This window comes from Struthio camelus, chromosome 6 (assembly GCF_040807025.1).
Source record: "Struthio camelus isolate bStrCam1 chromosome 6, bStrCam1.hap1, whole genome shotgun sequence".
Classification (NCBI taxonomy): Eukaryota; Metazoa; Chordata; class Aves; order Struthioniformes; family Struthionidae; genus Struthio; species Struthio camelus.
The window spans coordinates 13802225-13823886 of record NC_090947.1 but is presented as its reverse complement, the minus strand read 5'-3'; the positions used below and the strand labels follow the sequence as shown (position 1 = coordinate 13823886).

Sequence of the window (21662 nt, the reverse complement as noted above, 5' to 3'; positions counted from 1 at the left end):
CTAGGCTTTATAATATAGGTTTATATATAGGCTTAGCGCATGTATATATATAAAAATATTCAAGATTATGGAACAAGCAGTCTTTGAAGAAAATTAAATTATTTTTAAGCTGTCATTGTTACAAATTTTCAAAGTCTAGTTTGTCACTATGGATTTAAAAAATCCTGCTTCGCAGCGGCCAGCATTGAGAAATTCAGCAAACATAATTTAAAAAACATCCACTGGAACAAGATAATTTTACCATTTTACTATCCTGCTACAACATAAGATAATTTCCTTACACCACTTTATAATGGACATTAGATCAAAAGTGCTGCTGCATGCATCTGTGTTAACATATAATAATTCTACTAAGTACCTTTGTGAGAGAAGCCTTAAATGGTCACCAGCACTCTTCTCTCCCCAGTGGTTCACTACAAATCATCTCGTACACCACAGCACAAGGCTAGAAGCAAAAAAAATGAATGCACCAGTAATTTCTTTTCGATAATGATTTGACACCCAGCTGATGGAAGGAGCTAACCATATAACCTCTAGACCGTAAGTTCTGCTAAGAGATTCTCTTGAAACACCCATGGGGTTATGGAGTCCTGCTAATAGCAGCAATAGGATGGGTGATAAAATTATAGCAGTGTAGAAATGCTCTCTCAATTAATTTCCCATCATGTTAAGGCCATTATCATTGGATGTCATCTAGCAAAATGGAAACGAAAAAAACAAACCCAGAAGCCTTCAATACTTTTGAAAGTTTCACTCACTTAGCACATGATATAATTGCAGAGCATAGCGGGCAAACCTCTTGAAACGGTCTACCTTCAAATAGAGCTATAGTGGTATTGATTTAAAAGAACTGACAGCCAGATTTTCTTTAAATAAAAAAAAGAAAAGAAGGTTAAAAAAGAAGTAAGTACATGGCACATAGGGAAAGTGGACAGAGATTCATCTTCTTCCAAAAGAAAAAGAAGTAAATATGTAGATGAATAAAGGATCGATTCAAAATTTTTAGGTATCAACAGTGCTCTTTTCAACTGAATTTCAGCATAAAACTCACAGATCTTTGTGCTACAGGTCTTTATGTTATGTTGGCTTGTATAATGCTGTTGCTTCTCCAAAGAAGCTCTTTCTAACCACAGCTGTTTCTAGCTATCACCTGCAGTTAGTTTGTGGGAAGATGAGAAAGTTTAGAAAGTTTTCCAAGTAAATGCAGCACGGAATGTAAATTGTACAGGAGGACTCTCACATATATATATATTACATAGAGCTCATTCTAATTTTGACAAAATCAGGACTCCATCGGAGAATAACAGAGGCATGTTTAACTTTCTTCTCTTCACAAGCTTACTGTCTCCCCCTTGCTCTCATCCTGCAAATTATGTCACTGTCTTTCCAGCACAAATACGGTTGTGCATCAGCACAAAGGAGAGATCTTGGCAGAGGCAAGCACAAGGAACAGAGGGGCAGCGCTGTGGGGAGAGTTGCACCATGCACAAAATAAGGAGAGCAATGGTGTGTGGAAGGTTCCTTCTGTCTGTTGATCTGGAAGCATGCTTTCCCATACTGTAATTAAGGCACACGACATATGATTAAGAATTAAAATTCAGCCTAACAGAAAGCATGTGCCAGAAAAAAGTGCGCAGAAGAACATTTAAAGTGAGAGAGACAGCAAGAAAGCAATGAGCCAAAACCAGCTGCAGGGGTTAGACTAACATAGTCAAAGAAAAGTTTACGTTCACAAATGAGGGAGAGGACAGAACCCTCTGGGCCTTATTTTTATTGCTCTTTTCCAATTCTGAAAATGTACAGGATATCTGAGAGACATCTGCATTGACAATGTGATTGCAATGGTCTTCTTGGTATGCATGTGCAGCTACTTATTGATGCACAAAGCATTGATGCATACAGCAAGACAGTTCTTACTGTAAAGGTCAAAATTCCTCTTAGCCCTAAGGGAAACTGATAGGAGCCCTACCCTTTGGTGAAGCACTTGAAGGCTAATATGTATGAAACTGTAACACAAGGTGCATCAGACTACGGTCCCGTGGTTTTGCGGCAGCTGAGTAACACAGAGATGACTGCCTCTAGCCACCCATCATCATTCCCTCAGCAGTTTACAGTCTCTCAGTAGAGCTTACACCTACCATGTCTGTTACTCTCCCCCTTCCCTTTCCATTCTGTCTCAATACTCTGGGTGACATTAATACATGAAATAGTAGTTTTTACTAACCCAAAGTATTTTGACACAGCTACGTTAGGCAATCACAACATATGCAAATCTAAGAGGCTAGTGTTTCCAGCAACAGCTGGAATAGGACAGGACACAGCTCGGTAGTATTCAAAGGAAGCATTAAGTTTTTGCTAGCAGGCAGGATATTCTCAGAGTAATAATATATTTCAGTGTGGTCCAGAAAGCAGTAATACAGCTATCTCAGCTCTATCTCCAGATTTCATAGATCTGAATATAAACAGGTGACCAAATTATAAAACATCCTTTTAGCAATAATTTCTATTGCAGTTAAACCAGGATGCAAAAAGCATCAAGTTATAAAGAGTTATATTTCGATTTTAACCTGATTCACTTCATTTGGTTCCAAAGATTACATGAAACAGCTCCAAGTAAGACTGGCATCTCAAGAAACTTCAGATGGAGAAAAGCATTGCTCTGTAGACACTGTCAAACAATTTTCAAAACAGGAAAAAATACCCTTTTTGGAGAAAAAATACTCTTTTGGAGATATCTGCTTCTCAGCTTGCCTGGGCAGCACTTGAGCTCTGACAGCTCAGCAATTTAGAGAGAGATAATTTGCTCTTTTATGTCCTTTTCCACTCCCCAAAGTGAAACAACTGATAAAGGGCCTTGACTGACAACCTTGAGAATCAGACTCCTTTTACCCAGCACAGTCATGGCCCTTGCACTACCACTGAAGTTGCTTCATTCCAGTGCTCACCTGAAGAGATTATCCTGTAGTGGGATAATAGATCTCCTTCTTACTCTTTAGGCAGCTTCTTTATTTCAGCTGCCAGCAACTATTACATCAGCGCATTAAATAATATCAGTCCTTATTTAAGTGGGCTTTTAATGAGCCACTTCCCGTAGCCTCAGTTTTGACTTACTATCTTTCTCTGAATGTAAAAATTCTTCAGAGAAAGTGATGGCACTAAATTTGCAATTTGACATGACTTCAGCCTGAGACGCAATTGCGATTAAAGAGCAGGTGGCAACGATATGGGCAAGAAACTCAGTCATTTGACTTAACAGTTCCTTGTAGGCTTGCGGGGAACGTTCCCCCTAGGTCTGCTGCAGCTTATACATCTGGGAAGAACACTTAATTCTTGAGACATCACGTCTATTATTACTATAACAAAACACTGCAAGGTTTCTATTCCATTAAAATTGGAAGGTTTTGGCATTTCGTCCCAATTCAGAATGGATACCGTCTCTGAAAACCCAGAATATTAATGGGATGAGAATTCCAAGACAGTACATAGAACTTCATTTAAGGTTAGCCTTCACTGACTGGTCAAGAACACTCAAAATAATAGAAACAAAGTTACAGTGCAAGTTTAATATAGGCTAGACTCCAGCCCACTAAACTCTGCTGTGGAATTGGCAGGTTTGTTGCAACCAGATGAGATCATCTCAGGATTGGTACAGTATTACACAAATTCCTTATAGGGTTTGACAAGTCCATTACACCTCTGATGTCTTCAACCTTGTGGCAGTTTATTGTACTGAACTTACGTCAAAGTAAATACTCAAGAATAATTGTCTGATAATCTCTGGCTGCTGTGGCAATGTTACAGAAGATGCAGTGCTACACCATTCCTCCAGCTTGCAGATGACAGTGCTTTGCTACAGCCCTAAGTAGGAAAGCCAGGAGATAAATTAAGTGAAAGCTGATGCTGACATTCTCCTAAAACTAAATAGAACAATTCTTTTAATGATGAATAGCTGAAGCTACTTTTGTTCCACAAATTTTTTATTATTGCTTGCTTCTGTATTCCAGTTTTGATGCGGAATGGAAACAAAACAATGCAAAATACTAGGAGATAGGACCACTGGCTATATTTCTGCTTTCATTTCAGACAGAAATTTCTGGAATTTTCCAGAGATCCTTTTCTAATACTTATATTTTGACCTTCTAGACAGAAGAGGTCTGCACCGTTCTCATGTCGGCCCAATAAGCAACAGCATGTTTCTAAGCTCTTTCGATTGCCAAAAGAAACTCAATGAAAGCCTCAAACTCATGCAAATACATCGAAGAACAGAGTTACTAAACATCATACTGCCAATTTTTAGTTGCTCCCCAAGAGAACTCCTAAAAATGAAAAACTGTTTCCTTTGTGTAATAGCTGTATTCATTGGTTGCATAGTGCTTTTTACCCTATTTTGCACAGATTTGGTTGTTATCATTGGCTTGGTTGACACTATCATCATAAACAAAATACAATAATGATAATAATGAGGTCCTGAATATGAAAAGAGTAGCAGTAGGTGGTGTATTGTTTGATAAGAGTAGTCAGCAAGTGGATCTTATGGGAGGGCTATTTAAAAACCAAGGAGCATATGCAGGTAGTTATAAAATGAGCTGTCTACTACCACAGTTGAATCTCTAATCATTTTAAGTCACTGCCATGCTCTGCAAATTGCTTTGTAAGTTAAAAAGCCAAGCTCTCCTAAAAGTTAACTGTACTTGCAAACTGTATTTTCACATGGAGGCAGGGGATAGAGAATGTCTGGCTTATGTGTTTTAGTATCATTATCTTATGAGCATGCAGGTCTCAAACACAAAACTGCACCTCTTATTTTCAGCAGGTGAAGTTCTGTTTATTTTTTACTGACAAGAACAATAGCATAACTGCATAGCACCAATTGGTGATGAGTTCCGATGTGTCTGAGGAGGAAGAATTACTCATTCTCTACTACTATCTTTAACTGGCAGTAGGCTAACTTGAAGGTACCAAACTTGAGGACTCAACACGTCAAACCTGAATGCTCATGGTATCTCAAACCTTTTTCTCCCATATATCCAGGATAATGAAAATAGGAAGATCCTACCCATAAGCCTGCATATATGCCTTGTATAACATCATAATATTATATATTTATAAATACTGCCGTATATTTTATATCCATGATACTTAAACACTAAAAGGCAATGAAAATTTCCCTGTAAAAAGATAGATTCAACAGAAATTTGTACCAAATAGTGTGTCTTTAATGAAGAAGTGTAGTGAAATTAAAGAGAGAAGACTCAATATTGCACCCCTACTTATTTGTTAAGATATTGCTCAACTTTTACACTGCTGTTGTCATTCTCAACTAAAGATCTCAAAGCCCCCTGTACACTTCCTTAATTACAGAAATACAGGATTGGAAACCACCTCCTGCATTGTGTTCTGAGAAAGAAAGCATTACCTTCCTAAACAGAGAACAGGTAACACCAAAGAATAAAGGAAAGAGTAAAGATGGAATAAAATCCAAGGCGGAGTCTAACCTTCCTTGGTGCTTGTGAAAAGCCCCATGTCCAGCCCCACATGACTTATTCAAATCGGAGGAAGAGGAGCATACAGCAATCACAGAGTTCTCCTGACTTCCAGTTCTCTGCTTTAATTACTAATATGTGTACCTCTGTTCTCCTCCAACAACAATTTGCTCTTACATTTAATCCATTCTTAAGCCTTGATTTAAAAAAAGAAAAGAAAAGAAAAGAAAAGAAAATGCATCACTAAACCATTCCTCCCCAGCCTAGGCGCATTGCATTTAACAACACATCAAGACACAGAATATGGCTTTTTTGTATTATCTGAACACAAAATGGTGCTTTCATATCTCTCAGTCAGATTGTGCCACTCACTGCTGAATTCAACCCTCTGCATGAAAACCAGAGCCAAAGGCAAACTTCTGGAAATGCCCTTATAATTCTTGGATCTTGAAAACCTTAAATAATTTAACTGACAATGCCAAAGAAGATTGGCAAAAGGATGAAATACAGTAATAAAATATGAAATAAACATCTGCATTCAAATTTCCAGTGCTTCAAGTTACCACACATCTCCCCAGTTTCTAAGAACTCTCCCTGCCAAAGGCCTTTCTGGCTAATTGCCTGGAATCCCCTTCCACCGCTCCTGGGGAGGGCAAGTGGAGGTATTAGTCTGTTAACCAACTTTCCTTTGTATTACATAATACAACTCATATTTTATCGAGGAAGATTCATCACCATTGTTGCCATAATAACCACCGCTTTAAATTGCATCCCAATGAATTTCTAATGCTAGATCTAACCAAATTTGGTAACTACAGATTACTCAGAATTCTTTATCAAAGGCTAATCAGGAAATTCTCTTACACAGAGCAGCACTGTTATAAATGATTTAAAACAGCTAAATTACAAATACCTGGTTAAATAATCTTTTTATTATGTAACAGTGCAGGATAAATACAAATAGACAGAATTTATCCATTCTCACCAAAGACACTTTTATAAACCAACCACATGGCTGGTTTTTAGAAAACGTGACTGTAAGCTTAGCCGTGTTTACTGAGCTGGACGGGTATAGAATCAACTCTTCAGCCTGCCAGGAATCCAGTACTGGAAACCATGATGCACTGGAAACCATGATGCAAAAGCATAATAACTAGGACCAGGATTACACCTCTAGGACAGCGAGGGTTTGGATGAAAATGAGCCAAATTCAAATTTCAGGAATTATTTGACTATATAAAAAAAATACAAAAAATGTTTTTGTTACATGAGAACAACAGAGAAAAGGGGAATGCCTGAAATTTATAAAGTAGAACACTAAAAAAATTAAGCCAGTTCATTTTCCTCCTCGGAAATCACCCTAATGGACAGACATTCCCCCCTCACTGAGATTTCAAGAAGGAAGTGCAAACAAGGTCTTGCTGATGAGGAGCAAAGAAAATAATTGAACTACAGAAAAAACGGCCACAAAGTAAGAGTGCAAATGAAGAGAACGCATTCTGGAAATAGCCTCCCTTCCCAGTCTTCAGTGCGGCTGATCCAGGAGGAATGAGCTGATGCCTGCACTGGTTTCTGTTTGTTTGTTTGACCAACTTCTACTGAGTTCAGAGCAGCAACAGCTCACATAACTCTCAGTGTTCAGGACTAAAGCAGCTTCTTCCACCAAGGGATGCAAGCTCCAGCCACACTTTAGAGGTCCAGCTACATTAAGGCCCTTACAGGAGCACACTCCACTCTGCTGCTCTTCTTGGAGACAACCTTCCTCAGCCTAAGCGTCGAAGTTCTCAGTCTTTGCATTGTGTCAAGAGATCCTGTTATACCCAGCATTTTTGAGCAGTCTAGATTAGGGGCCAGGTAGAAACGTACCAAACTCTTGCACCTCCTTGGATTCTGCTGGAGCACCTTGTCTCCCCAAGCCCCTGCCTCTGGAGGCATCCCACAAGCCACTAGAAGTGCAGGGAAGCAGTTCATGCAACCAAAAGCTTACTGCTCTTCATAGCACTTTTTCATTCACAAAGGGAGAAGAAATTCCTGCAACTGCGAGGCCCTTCTCTGTTCTAAAGATAAACTTTTGAAGAAGTGACTTTGCAGTGGCACACATTTCTGGATGGGAATGTCCTAGACTCTTGTGCCTTTCATTCATTTGTGGATAAGCACAGGCTACCCTTGGGTTTCTGGGAGAAACCATGGGTTGACAGCATAGCACTATACTCCAGGCTTTCCTTTTATTTTAAGCATTTTACCTGAAAGAAAAGACACGTGTCTCTTTAGAAGAATATTCATGCCACAACCAGTTTCCACTGCTGCAGGAACTTAGCTGTTCATGTTCAAATCATGTATAATTGGCAGCTTTTGACCATTTTTTTTCCAGGAAAAATTCCCCTAATACACACGTGGGCTAGGGAGAAAGTATCCCATCTGCTGACTTGCTCTGTAGGCATCTGGTGAAAATTTTCTTTTCCTGTGCTTAATTAGTTGTAGAAGCTACATAGCCAGCAGGATGAAAGATACTCTTGGTGCTCAAAGAAACCCTCCTATTGTTCTTCCTCAATCACTTTCAGCCTAGGGAATGCTGACATATTTGTCCTGCAGCAGTTTTACTTCAGGTGGCTTCTACGTAGCTGGAGTTCAGTATATAAAAAGAAGGACATAATATGTGACTTAATTCAGACATAAATTAGGAGTGCTGTCAAATAACCAGCTGTTAAATTGACACTGCGGACCAAGTTCTTCCCTCTATGCACAACGTGTCAATAGTCCAACCTTCTATTTTATTCTCTGAGCATTTCTGTCACCAGTGAAGGTAGCAACAGCACATTCTTTGGATGGGGGTCCCCATGATACCGATTCTCAAGATTAAACACAAACAGGTGCATTGTTGCATTCTGCATTCCACAAAGAACATGCAGAACTTGTATTTTAAGAGCTGAACTGTTTTCCTGGAGTTTGTTCTCAGTATCATACTGCCTAATTGGTGTGCAGTAAGAGTCTATCAGAAGTCCTGTGTACAACTTGGTATCTGGGAGCAGCAGGTGCAGTGAATTAACTCCCCTCTGGTACCAAAGATGCCTACAGTTCAAGCAAACGGTTTCATTGACTGAAATGAGCTTTCTTCCTTGGTCCACTAAAACCAGCTTTCAGTTGCCAAAAAATCCTAAATATCAGGTTTTTAATTATGTGAAATTGAATGATGTTTTCAGGTGGGAACTCAGGCTGGGATGAAGTGCTGTAACAGTTTATTTGATAAAGCTTTAATTAAAAATACATGATCACACAGTTGATGTTTTGATAAATTTTAGATATTCTAAAGATACTCTTTAGATTCTGGGAAGCACTCAATGCTATGGAGATGGACCAATGAAACAAAGTGATCTAATCCGTAACTAGTCAGAAAACATTTCAAGGTAATATTAGCATAAAATCTTTTAGTGTTGACCATGTTCCTGATTACCAGAGGGCCAGAAATTCCTAGACAGTGAGCTTCTTCAGCACAGGTAGATATGTCCACTGCCACCTCACATTCCAGTTCTTAGTAAAGATCACATGTATGGTACCTTGATTACTACACTTACTTCACACTTGCAAATATGCTTTTTTTTAAAGTGATATTTATATCCATTCCTATGTTTGTTCTGGCATTAAGGAGAACTGCTTTAAAAAGATTAATTAATCTTCCAAAGGCCTCAGCTCAAGCACTGTCTCTCTCTCTCAGTCACAGTCAGCATATAAACATGCTTCAAGTAGAACACCAAAATGTACTAAAACAAGGGTTCCTCAGAAGCACTCCTGAGAGCGCTTGCCAGTCAAGTATGCCATGTGTCTGTCTTTGGCCAGTTTGCTTCTAACAGTCCCACATAAAGGTCAACAAGATCACTGTTCTCAAAGCATACGGTTTTCTTTCTCATGAACGTGTCTTGTGGACAGAAACCACTGTGCATACTGTAGGGGAGTAAGGAAGAATGGAGCAGAGAGAGATTTAGATTTTGGGTTATAGTAAAGTTCTTCTCTAAAATGCACAGAAATCTGGATCATGAATGATTTACTGCAGCTGTTCTCATAATTTTTTTTACTTCCTTCTAGACCACTAATTAATAATACATACAAATGTGAATAACTTTATGCCAAAAATGGCATAAAGAAACAACACTATTGGCACGATTCTTGTGTAGGGATATAAGTATTTGCAGCACAGCAAGTATGTCAACATGTCAAATTACTTTATATTGAGAACAAATAATAGAATCTGACTCAACAGAACTTCCACCCAACTGACAAATCATAGGTTTGAATTCCTCTTTTTTCTAGTTCAGATCAAAGACTTGAACCCACCCCTTCTCTAACCTAGTAAGCGTCCCAATCACTAGGTTATCCTGGAGTGAGTCTGCTTCTGAAAGTTATTAGCTTTCTCCCCAAGCTAAATAGGAACACTGAATTTTCAAAAGCTTCCTATGGGTTAGATGAACCATTTCCCACCCAGTTCTATTTCTGAGACAATGGTAGGATGCTACACCAAGTGAATTGCACATTTAGGTTTTGCTAGAGAAAACTGAATAAAAAAATAAAGCAATGACAGGTAACTTACGCACACGACTCGGACTCAAGGCTAACATGTCTTACCCATAGATTGTACCTAGTGTGTGCTAATAAATTAATTTATTTAATAAAAGGTATTTCCTATATCTGCAGACCTACCCTCACCTCTGTCATTTAACTGTTGTGGCTCAAATAGTCAAGTACATTTGTTATCCGTTACTTCTGATTACACATTCAGTTGTAACCTGAAGAAACTAGTGTTACAATACATTCTCCATGTAGAGGACGGTGTAGATATTCTTCTGTCTATTTTTTAATTGACCACATAAGAAAGTAATAGGGAAGTAATTACAGCAATTAGAGATTTCTTTCTTTTATAGGGGCTTGCACTGCTATTACTGTCAAGTTTGACCCTTTCTAGCTGGAAAAAAAAAAAAGTTCTCTGCCTCTGTGCAGAATATGAATAACCTTGTTCTTCTGGAGATTTTTAAAAAAATCTGTGCACTGCCTGTATGCGGTTCTCAACTCAACATTAATCACCTGAGTCTGAACTAGCATTCTGCAGTATTTTAACATCAAGTCCAAGACAAAATCATCATCTAGACAGTTAGAACACATCTTTCTTTCCATAAATAGTGACTTCACACTTGGTTTTTATTACTGTAACAATACAGCATCATGTTTGCTTGATATGGGTATCATACAAATTCATATTAAACATAGCAATTACACTTGTTTAGAACAACATGATCCAATGTAAGAATGACATTATTGGTTATGTTAAAAGAAAGTAACAAAGGCTGCGAGACACCGCAATATACAGGGAAGCTACTTTGATACCATTTTGCCTTCTTGGACAGAATTCCCAAAAAATTGTTTAATTCAACAAAAAGACAGTTTTAGCAGATCAGAAGGCTTTCAAATAAGAGGTCTGATTGCAATCGCCTGCAGTGAAGTGCAAACTTCCATAAGTAGTATTCTCCTATCTGTCCAAAATCCTTTTGCTGTCTCATTTGAGGTGGGGCAAAAAGCGCTATTAATCTTATGCAGAGAAGAACAGAGTTTGACACTTACGAACACACTGTACTACACAGTAGGTCTGACTTCACAGCACCTAACGGGAAACTGAAACCAGTGATAAGGGAGTGAATTCTGCAGCATAGGGCTCTCCCAAGATCTTTTTGTGATAAGTAGATGGTTCTGTATTTGGTATAAAGCTAAGAAATATCAAATAGGCTGGAAGTCGTCCCCCACTCTCTAAAAGGAAAAGAAACTTTGTCTCTTTCCCCTGATTAGAGCTTCCTATTCAGCTTCTTAATCGCTATTAAGATCACCACAGATGGGTTGCTCTTACCCTTTCTTTTACCCAGCACCCAACTGCTGCCATGATGGTAGGTAAACTCTTACCTGTCACTCTGCAAAAACTCAGTTCAGGAAAGTAATGCCAGTAATGGGACCATAGATTTGCTAAGAAGTATCAGCATGAAACTAATGAGATTTATTGCCAGTTTCTCTTCTAACCAGATTGCCTACTTTCTGGCATATTTCTAGAGCTAAGACTTGTTAGATTTTCCGTTCTCGACTATCCTGTTTAGTTGGTAAATATTGTAGCAGTAATCACACAGCACAGGTTACTTATCTGCAGAATTAGCAAGGCTTTTCACATTTCAAAGGCATTTAACCTGTAGTCTTAAAGCCGGAAACTTGATACTAAAAATAACAAAATCAGAGCAATTTCTGAGAGGTTCACAATGCAGGTTCCTCGGCTCAGCAGTGCTGTTTTCCAGTTCACTGCTTGCTCATGGCTTCTTTCACGTTCTGTCACTCCAGTGCACAATCTGATGAGCGCGAGGGCCCTCACGCCTGAACTTGGCACGGGGCAACATAATGAGAGCTCCCCTTTGTTAACCTTCCTTCTCTGCACACTCCTCTCCACCTGCAAAGAAACAACCCAGGAAAACCCTCAAACTAACTCTCCTTGTTATAGCTGCTAGCTCAACTACTCTTAACCTCTTTAGGAACACTGCGTAAGAATGACTCACCAACTTTTCTATTTTGATCAAAACTCTTATATTCATGATACTCTCTGAAGGTTCAAGTATCTTGAAATACTGCCCCCTACACAATAGCCTTTTGGCAAGGGGCAAGAAAGAACGTGCTATAGAGCCTAATCTTTTACTGGCCATTGCAGGTGTGTACCTTTTCTTCTTCAGAACTTGCTTCTTCAGACCTGCCTTTTTCAGGAGAAACCACTGAGAAGGACTAGGTAACGAAATAAAATGAAGGGCCACTCTTCTGCAGTGGATAATATTTTCACTAAAAAAGATAGAGCAAAATACATGCTATTGGGGAAAGATTTATCAAAGCTGAAGAAGAATAAATTACTCTCCATTTTAGAAGACAGTCCTTGAAAGCTCTCAAATCTAAACTGGTTTTATGTGGCTTTTGACCTTTCCTGCAACAAAGCACCTGAATTCAGAGGCCAGTTCAGTATCTTGTGTACACATGGAAAGGTCAACACATGTACCCTCTGAGCACTTTACAATCAGTTCTTTGCATCTTCAGGAGAAAGGAATAAGCACAGGATACAGATTGCAGTGCCAGGAAGAACACCAAAACCAGAATTAATGTCTTATTTCTGACACACATTTTTTAAGGATACAAACAGCACAGAATAGGACTATGCTCAACTAAGGGTTTCGGCACAGCATATCAGTTTTTTGTTCACAGAAATATGGGAAGTTGTACAAATCAGAGTTCTGGCAAAATCTACTGATGGGCCTGTGATTATGCCAAACGCTAGATGACAAATTCAATGCATGTTATAGAAAATTTTTCCAAACATCATCAAAATTGCATGTATGTTCGATGCAAGGTATTTCAAAATACTGACCACAATTCAAATGCTGCTGAGATTGAGGCATGGTGAGGTAGGGGGAAAAAAAAAAAAAAAAAAAAAAAAAAACCACACACACACCGTGTTGTAGCTTTGATGCTACAAGATACTCTATGCTCAGCTTGCAAATCACATTTCTGTAGCTTTAATAATTCAGGGTGATATAAGTCTATATTTGATTAATGATAGAAGATGGTTAGAAATATAATTTTTTAACTAAAACCTTTAGTTAAAAAATTACCTTTAGAAGTTGGGTCCGATCTCTTACAGCTATGCAAATAGTAAACTAAACATGTATATGTACATATATATATTATAATTATGCATATACCCTAGGTACTGAAGTTCCTAATCTCCGTATATTTGCATAGGAATGAAGATCTTGGAACACTACAGGTTCCACAGAATTGTCTCAATTTAGAGACATTTGTTTAAAAAAAATCTAATTTTGGAAACATTGGAAAAAATAACTCACTTGTTCTCTACAAAAACTGACATTTTACTGCACTAGCTGTGTAGATGAAGAGGGTTAGATCCTCTAAGCATAAAATCAGCATAACTATTGAAAGTGGTGCTAACTGAAATAGTGACTTACACCAGCTGAGATTCTACCCCATTCCACTTACAATTCCATGTAAAGCCTCCTACTACCAAATACTGTCTACTTTGTTTCCACAAGTGATTTTAATTGAATTCGTTCCTTAAAATGAGCAGCATTTAGCCTGTCTTCTTGTATGACTTATTTACCACAATATTGTACTGCAAATATATCAAATAACAAAATCAACACTGATCAATGGGAAAGGAAATATATATTTGCTTACTTTTGGAGCTAGCTATTTTACAAGTCATATCATCTATACTTTATATTATAGTACTTCTATTTACAAAAGCTGTAAGAGGGTGATTTAGGAAAAAGAATTTTTAAAAATATGAGCATCTACACCTTCTCTCCATTCTTGGATGTTTTCTTCTGAAATGATTCCTACCTACTTTTCTAAATCCATTTAGCATATGCACATTTTCTTCAGCAGAGTTCAGTTTCTAAAGCTACATCGCTCCTGAAGCTTTACATTTGTATTTCAGAAAAAGGTGCATCAGCCATGCTGAAATCAAAACTTACTACTCACAGAGAGAGTGCTGTTCAGAGTTTCCCAACAGCATCCACAGTTACAGGATGATAGCGTGCATCATCTTTTAAATAGAGACCAATTTTTCCTCTGAGCTCTGCTCAGATTTGAATTGTCTGATCCATTTTTATTCTTTGGTTGCTCACCTTAAACTGTAGGCATGACTCAAAACAGTAATGCATATCAAACTCCCTTTAGTTTTATTTAAATTTAGTTTTGTCATAGTTAATTAGAAATTGGAATGGAGGTGTTAGCTTTAAACAGTGTAAAAGAGAAACTACATATTTTCCTTGTCCACAGGAATGTGGTATCAGATGTAGATTTTACTTCTCAGTTCTATCAAACAAAACTCAACCTCCCCACCTCCACTTTTCCCTCCCAAGCACCCTGAATTCTTCATAAGTTTGGCACAGTAATCTTCTAAATCAGAAAACTTTAGAAGAGAAACTGATTTAGACCAGTTCTGTCATATGCAGTTTGGATGGTCAATGGGAATTCACTCAAGATCACAAAAGCGTTTGCTCCTCTGAAATTTGGAAACATTTTCAAGCGGAAGACTTTGCAGAGACTTGGAAGAAGTGCATTTGCAGTGTCTTTCTTCTAAGGCCTCATGCAAATCCCAATCAATGAAAAGAGCAAGTTTTAATTTCCAAAAAAAAACATTTTTGATTTTTTAAAAAACATACAGTTTCAATGAAAGCATGCAAAATTTCAGGTAAATGAAAAGCAGCATAGTGGTCTGTAGTACTTAAATCAAAAAAATAACGTCTGTATAATAAATACTAGGCAACCTACAGCCATTATAGTTTCTTCACAGTCATACAAGTTTTTCTTAATGCCCTTTTCCACATTTTTTTAACATAGAAAGCACAACTCTCACTGTATGAAAATGATTATTATAAAGTGGGTGGGTCTGAATTGACTGCTGAAGCTGACAAAGTGTTTTAAGCGCATTATATTTTATCATATTAGTGTCTTGATTACTTCCTGGAATTGCAATTTTAAGTGAGTAAATTAGGAGTAGGTGGAGATTTTTAATAAGAGAATATGCTTACAGCTAGAGAGTCACAATGAATGACTTCAGCTATTTAAGAAATTAAGATGTCTCAAAAGTTACAGCAAACTTATAAACCCAAACCGACACCTTAATCCTCTCATTTGTTGAACATAATAATAAAACAGTCCGAGTGAAATCTATAAGAGTGAAACTAATAGAAGACAGATAAGCTGGGAACAGACACATTCATACACACATGGGGATTTACTTTCAAAATCAATTTTAAAAAGAGTCCCCAAAAGACTTTTCTTCAGTGCATCACTGCTAGCCTCAATTTCTTTACCTACCTATTAGAACTGAAGTGGAAACCAAATGAAAATACCCTGTTCAATCAACTTGTTATCTCTTTCTGGGAGCATTTAGATCTACACACTATGCTAGCTGGAACCATGACCCTCAATAGCAATATATTCTCTTTGTTAAATCCTTATTTCTGCCCTTCATTGGCAGTCCTTTGGAGACTGAGTTTCTCAAGCAGCTGCTATTGTTAGCACAAGAAGTGGAGTGATAGCACCTTATTCCCTTTAAGGGAAAATACCCTTTAAAAATTCTAAGATAGACTGCACAACTGCTACGTATGATGTTGAATTTCTTTTCTCTGTTTCAGCATAAACTCCACTGATATCCTTGATTTATACTGACGTATGTTAGGATAAAACAAGACCGTTCATTTATATCATTGGATGATTAAATAATAAGATAGAACAATATCCTGAAGTAGGAAGTTATCTGTTCTCAACTCTGCAGCTGACCTTTTTGGTGACCTGAGCAAGGTCACTTCATTGCTGTCATCTCTTTCCTCCTCTTGCTTTTTGTCTGACTGTCAGCACTGATTATAAGGTCTTTGTGACAGGGGATGTCTTGTACTGTGCATTTATACAGTGCCTACCACACTGGTGTTTCTGTTTCCCTGGAGGTTAAAAAAAAAATGAAGACTTAAAAAGGGAAAAGGTACAAAGGTGATCTTTTCATTGCTTCATCTATTTTGTGTACAATATGGCAGATTTACACTATTGTGACTCAGTCACATGCATTAGTCTGACAATAAAATATACTAGTTTCATACATACAAGAACTATGGGTTCAGAAATACCATATTGATCAGGTTGTATCGTAAATATAATGTGACAGAGTGCAGATCAATATATTGCTGTCTGCTACTACAATGCAGACTGCAATCAAATCATTATTTAGAGCTCTTAATAACTACAGGAATCTGATTTCAACATCTGAAAGGTGAGGAGAAGCGTTTGAAAAACAGCCTTGTTAGGAGCTACTGCGTAAACACACATCAGCGTGCAGATGTAGCAGACAGCCAGCAACGCACAGCCACTCCACAAGTGCGTTTTGTCCTCGTGGTCCTAAGGCATTGGAACTGCTGTTCTGCTCTTCTGCCATGCTTGGAGCAAAGGCTTAAGTGTGTTTTCTGCAGTGTTTTCTAGAGCAGTAGAATATTTTGAGAGGATTTTGAGCAGATTTGCATGTGTCATCATGGTGCAGTTGACCTTGTAAGATAGGATGGGTACAGTTTCTGCCCTGACACCTTCTATTCGAGACACAGCGTTTAAATTAGTTTCTCCTCAGTGTAATTGCAGACAAGATAACACAGGGATAGATTACAGTGCAAAAAGACCAAAACTTGCTTCAAACATTTTCCAACTCTTTCTCTGCACACCTCCTCCTATTTTCACCCCTTTTTCCCAACAGGAAACAGTAGGGACATTTAACAAGGAATTGTGTCATTGCCTTGTCTCATGTGTTATGGGCTGTTTCAGAGCCAAAGTTTGAGAAGCATCAAACCCGAGGCGCATGCATGCCAAGATGATTTCAGAGAGTTATGTTTCTGATCTATCTAATTTTTTTTGAACTCTGACCTTTAATAATTAACATAAGCAGATTTCAAATTTAGCACAAGCAGATTTCAAACAGAAATCATATAGTCAGATTCAGAGACCTCAGACAGACACCAGTTCCAGCTAGCAAGTACCTGAAAAGTAAGAAAAGGAAAGAGAAATTTTTTAAAGCTACCATTAACTCATAGTAGTGATGATTGGTTTATATCATGGCAGCTGGAAACTTTTAGGTCATCTTAATGTCCCAAAGAGGAAGGCGATGGGTAAGTGATAGTGATGACCCTCTTCATTAGGCCAATGTAGGCAGTCCTGTACCGGAGTAAACCTTCCAGAAGCAATTATTTTCATCAAAATGTTACTCAGTTCTACTTTATCTTCTTTTTCCAGTAGGTTTGTAGGACTGACAAAGAACACTGTATATAAGTCTCCTGATAGGTCTTGTTTAGCAGAAAACAAGCCAGATTCTGTTAAGGATCACTAATAAACACTGCTTTCAATGCCCCTCCCCTCCAAATTTGAGGAAACTCAGTTAAACTGAACGGGGTGCAAAGAACTTAACTTACCTCAATCAAGGGTAATGAAATGAAGAACTGAATAAAACAGTACTTCATGCAAGGGAGAAGATAAAAGGAAAACAGGAAGATGACCAAGGTAAAAAACAATAACCATCAACTTCAGTAACAAGTATGAAACCTTTTCTCAAGGGTAACTGTAAAATCTTCCCTTTTTTGGCAAAGCAATCACTAGGACAACTAGTTTATTCCCTTCGCCTGTGGTGTTACCTCCCTCAAGTGCTTGGTCATCAAGGCCCAGGGCTCATCACTTACCTTTTGACTACCAAAGTCTTATCTAGAGTATACCCGGACCCAAGTGCATGAGCCACCCTCCACTCAGTCCAGCTGTCTTCCCTCCTGGCTTGTCCCACCGCCTGTTCTTGCTCTGTTAGTAGCTCTTGTTCTATTCCAGGTTTTCATTCTTTGACAAGGTCCCCTGCACCATAGGACTGGAGATGCAAAACATGCACAAAGGGAATTTCTTAAGCAGCAGCAAGGAATTTTTTTTCATATTTTTCTTTAGCCCAACTTCTGCACTCCAATCACTAGGCTCCTAGTAGCTACTTGCAGCTGCTAGCTACTGCGTTAGATTAGGGCAGCCACCTGTTCCCTGGCATATTCAGGCATAATTAATTCATCCAAAACTTTTACTTGTGATTGCAATGATGCAATTTTTTCAGTTTTATAACGTGATTACTTTCTAACAAAGTAAGTGCCCAGTAACATGCTACCAGCTAGCTGTGTTTCAGCATCTTCCACTGCTCCCTCACAGTTAGCTCCCTTTCACTTCATCAAGTGTCAGCAGTTTCCTTCTTCTGGAGTCTCTTCCCCCAAAGTTCTCTGGGAAAAAAAGTTCTTCTCTTGTTAGGTCTAACCCTCTATGTTTTTATCAGTCAGTTCTCATGTTCCTTACCGGGCTTGTTAAAGTGATATCCAAATTCAATACTTACAACAATCCAAAACAGTGTTTAAAATGTTTTTAAAAGAAAGTGTTTAAAATGCAAACAAAGATTCATTAAGGTCCAAATTCAAAATGCAGAAGCAATCATCAGTAAATGTCCCCTCTGATGCAGAAACCATTGCTTTTATTTAGTTAAAATTGGCCTCCAGTAATTGTCTTTTCTGTTTTCCTAAACATTCATTTCTAATGTTTGAACTTCATTTCCAGTGTTCTAACTTCAGTAATTGCTGCTTTAATCTTTTGCAGCTTCCCATGTTCTTGGTAATGGAGAATAATAAATGTAAATGTAACATTTAGGCCATCAGTAATTTATCCTGGGAGAGTAGTTCAAAGGGAACATCAGCTTGAAACTATTGGTTGGTTTGTGAAGTTTGAGGCAGGAGACCCAACTATCATCTGACTTCAAGGAGCCTTTGTACAGGACTAATTATAAAGCAAAGCACCATCGAACTGGTACTGATTAGTTATTTATAATTTTTTGATGAAATTATCTGAAGTTATTTTTTGATCTCTAATTAGAGGTGACCTCTAAAGCAGGTTTTGCTTCGTCTTCCAGAAGAGAAGCTCAGGAATCATTCAATCACTCTCTTAAAATAAATACCATGGTGATCTTAATACTCCCTAGAGTTGATTCTTAGCTAACAAGAGAAGAAAAACAACTGATTGAGTTCACAGAGCTGGTTCTCAGAGTGACTGAGTTTTTGTTCTGAATATGTGATACAGATGGAAAATGTTTTCTAGTTGTATCTACAGCAAGTCATGACACTCTCTTTTAAATCCTTCGTAATTTGTGACACAAAATTAACAGCTGTTTTTAAAGTAAAATAAAGCCCAGGGGGAACGTAAGGAAAGGACAAATTCTAACTGTTCACTTTCTGACATTCTCAGACCACGAAAGGAAAGGTTCAATTTTAGTCATTTAAATGCTAATATAATTTCATGACCACCTGTCACTCCATAAAATGTTTTCCATTGCCTTAATAATATTCTGCTCTCCTCAGCAGAAAATTAGCTGATGCTAAAATACCAAAAGGTTATTAGGAAAGTTTTATTTTCAAGGTATAGATCATTTGGTATCAGAAGAATAATCTACTTACGGCAATATCTTAATCAATTGCTGATGTATGCAGCAGTTGCTTTCAAAATCCAAGGATAAGACAACAGTCTGACCTGTTAAAACATCTGTATTAAAATTGTATATACAACTATCCTTTGGTTCCTTTATTGCTTCTATTAATAAACGCCAAGTCCATGGCATACAACAATATGCCTTCAATCACAATATATCAGATGACTCTCACTCCAGCTTAGAGAAGCTTCCCTAGAAGTGCTATATTCTAGGAAAATAAAATAAGTGTCTCTTCTCTCAACTGTTTCTTTTCATTATGTGTAGAGTGTAATTTCAACTGTTTTGGCTAGACACTCTTTTCAAGCAGTTTAGTGGAAAAACTATTAACAATATTGTTAAGAAAAAGAGGGACTGGCAAATACATACACCAAAAGACGTCTGGAAAGAAGCAAGTATTAAGAACCTTGAAGTAGCGGTCCAGCAGATATTGAAGAGACTTGCTTTTGTAGCAAAGTAAAAAGGTTTTAACCTAAGAAATGCCGATGGATAGTTTCTTCTGTGAAGGTTATCCAATTAAGAGCAAAAATGCTGCGCTATTTTTTACCGTTTACCTGATCTCCTCTCACCTAGCTATCTTACTCAAAAAAAATATTTTCCACAGGGACTGTTACAATAACTGTTAGTAAAATCCTCAAGAACATATCTCTTCAGAATTTCAGACTGTTCTGTACATTACTTTTCAATCTTCTCATGTGAGGATAATGAAGAAGGAAAGTACCTTTACCTGTAGCATCTTAACATAGTAGAATGATGTTTAGCCCTTAAGTGTATGTTTTCAGGAAAAATAATGGTAAACAGTCTTAGAAATATAACCATCACATTCTTACAGTGAACCCACTAACTGAACAAGTCAAATATAATAGAATGCATTAACTAAACACTGTGAAATTTATCTTAGGATTGGAACTAACTATAACGATAAAACATGGTTAACTTCAACCCATTAATACATATTCTTACTTTCCTAACCTATACTAAAAGCAAAGTCATATTTAACCTCATTTATTAGTTAGCATTACCCAACTTGATGCTCTTTGCTGGTACAGAGACTCCCAAAGACTGAAAATCTGTTTTTCAGAATCTCCTCCTCCTCAAACGTTCTTTACAAACCTTAGTTCAGAATGAGTCTTCACTCTTCCAAACATGTTTTTATGCAGACACATTATATAATCTTTACGAAGCAATGAAAGCAGACTTCTGCAAAATCCCCAACCTTTACTACTGTCCTTAAAGGAACAGCATGACTATAACCAGTCAAGACTGCAGCTAGGACAGGCCAGATTCTAATCTATAAGAATTCAGCGATGACAGTCCTATTACCAATTCAAAAAATTCCAGCTCTTTTAAATCTCAAACCTATTTAGTTTGAGTCAGTTATTAACTTCCCAGATAAACTTGAAGAGAATAGTGTTCAGAGGAACCGGATTCTTTCTGAATTCATACTCCAGTGAGTAAAGATGCAAATTGCTCCCAAATATTCCTTTATTACCCCTCCAATTTTAACTATAACCATTTTTTTAAGACTACATTAAAAAATGGCTTGTAAGTTTTCTTCAGAGAATTTCTTTATGTTTTAGAAGAACCATGCACCCACTGTGCAAAAAATAAGGTTACCCCAACCTATTACTCAGTCTACAGGAATAAAAAAAGAACAGGCAAAATACAGGTCAAATTAATGCAGATTTGTTGCATGGCCCCAAGTGAAATGAGTTGAGAAAAACAACTCCAATGAAATCTATGAATATTATGAAATGCTTTTTCTCCTGTTGCCAAAGATATGTTGCCTTTGATGTTGGTTGTACAGGGTTTGGCCCTTTAAGTTGCATAAAGAAAGAAAAGAAGGGAAGAAAGTATTCTTCAGCTGTAAGGCAAAAAACAATTTCCATTCAAAACTCTAGAATTTCAAACTTTTCATGCCTCATTGTCTGAAGCAGAGCTGAGAGTCTGAAAAAAATCTAGAAACATCAGTCCTGGATATCTCTTTGTGCTTATCATTTCTGCTCCCCATCAACTAATCTGGTGAACTGCCAGGGAGATGAGTGAGAAGGAAGCAGGATAGAACACAG

At 37.7% G+C, this 21662-nt stretch overlaps 1 long non-coding RNA gene across 1 annotated transcript in view; it reads right to left on the bottom strand.

Annotated features, from left to right (window-relative positions):
• Positions 1–366: 366 nt before the first annotated feature.
• The window catches only part of LOC104143411 (uncharacterized), a 436433-nt gene continuing 415137 nt past the window's right edge, over positions 367–21662 (bottom strand). Inside the window, exon 10 of the long non-coding RNA XR_011141860.1 lies at positions 367–445. This is a non-coding gene — a long non-coding RNA (uncharacterized lncRNA). The remainder of the gene's footprint in view (positions 446–21662) is intronic.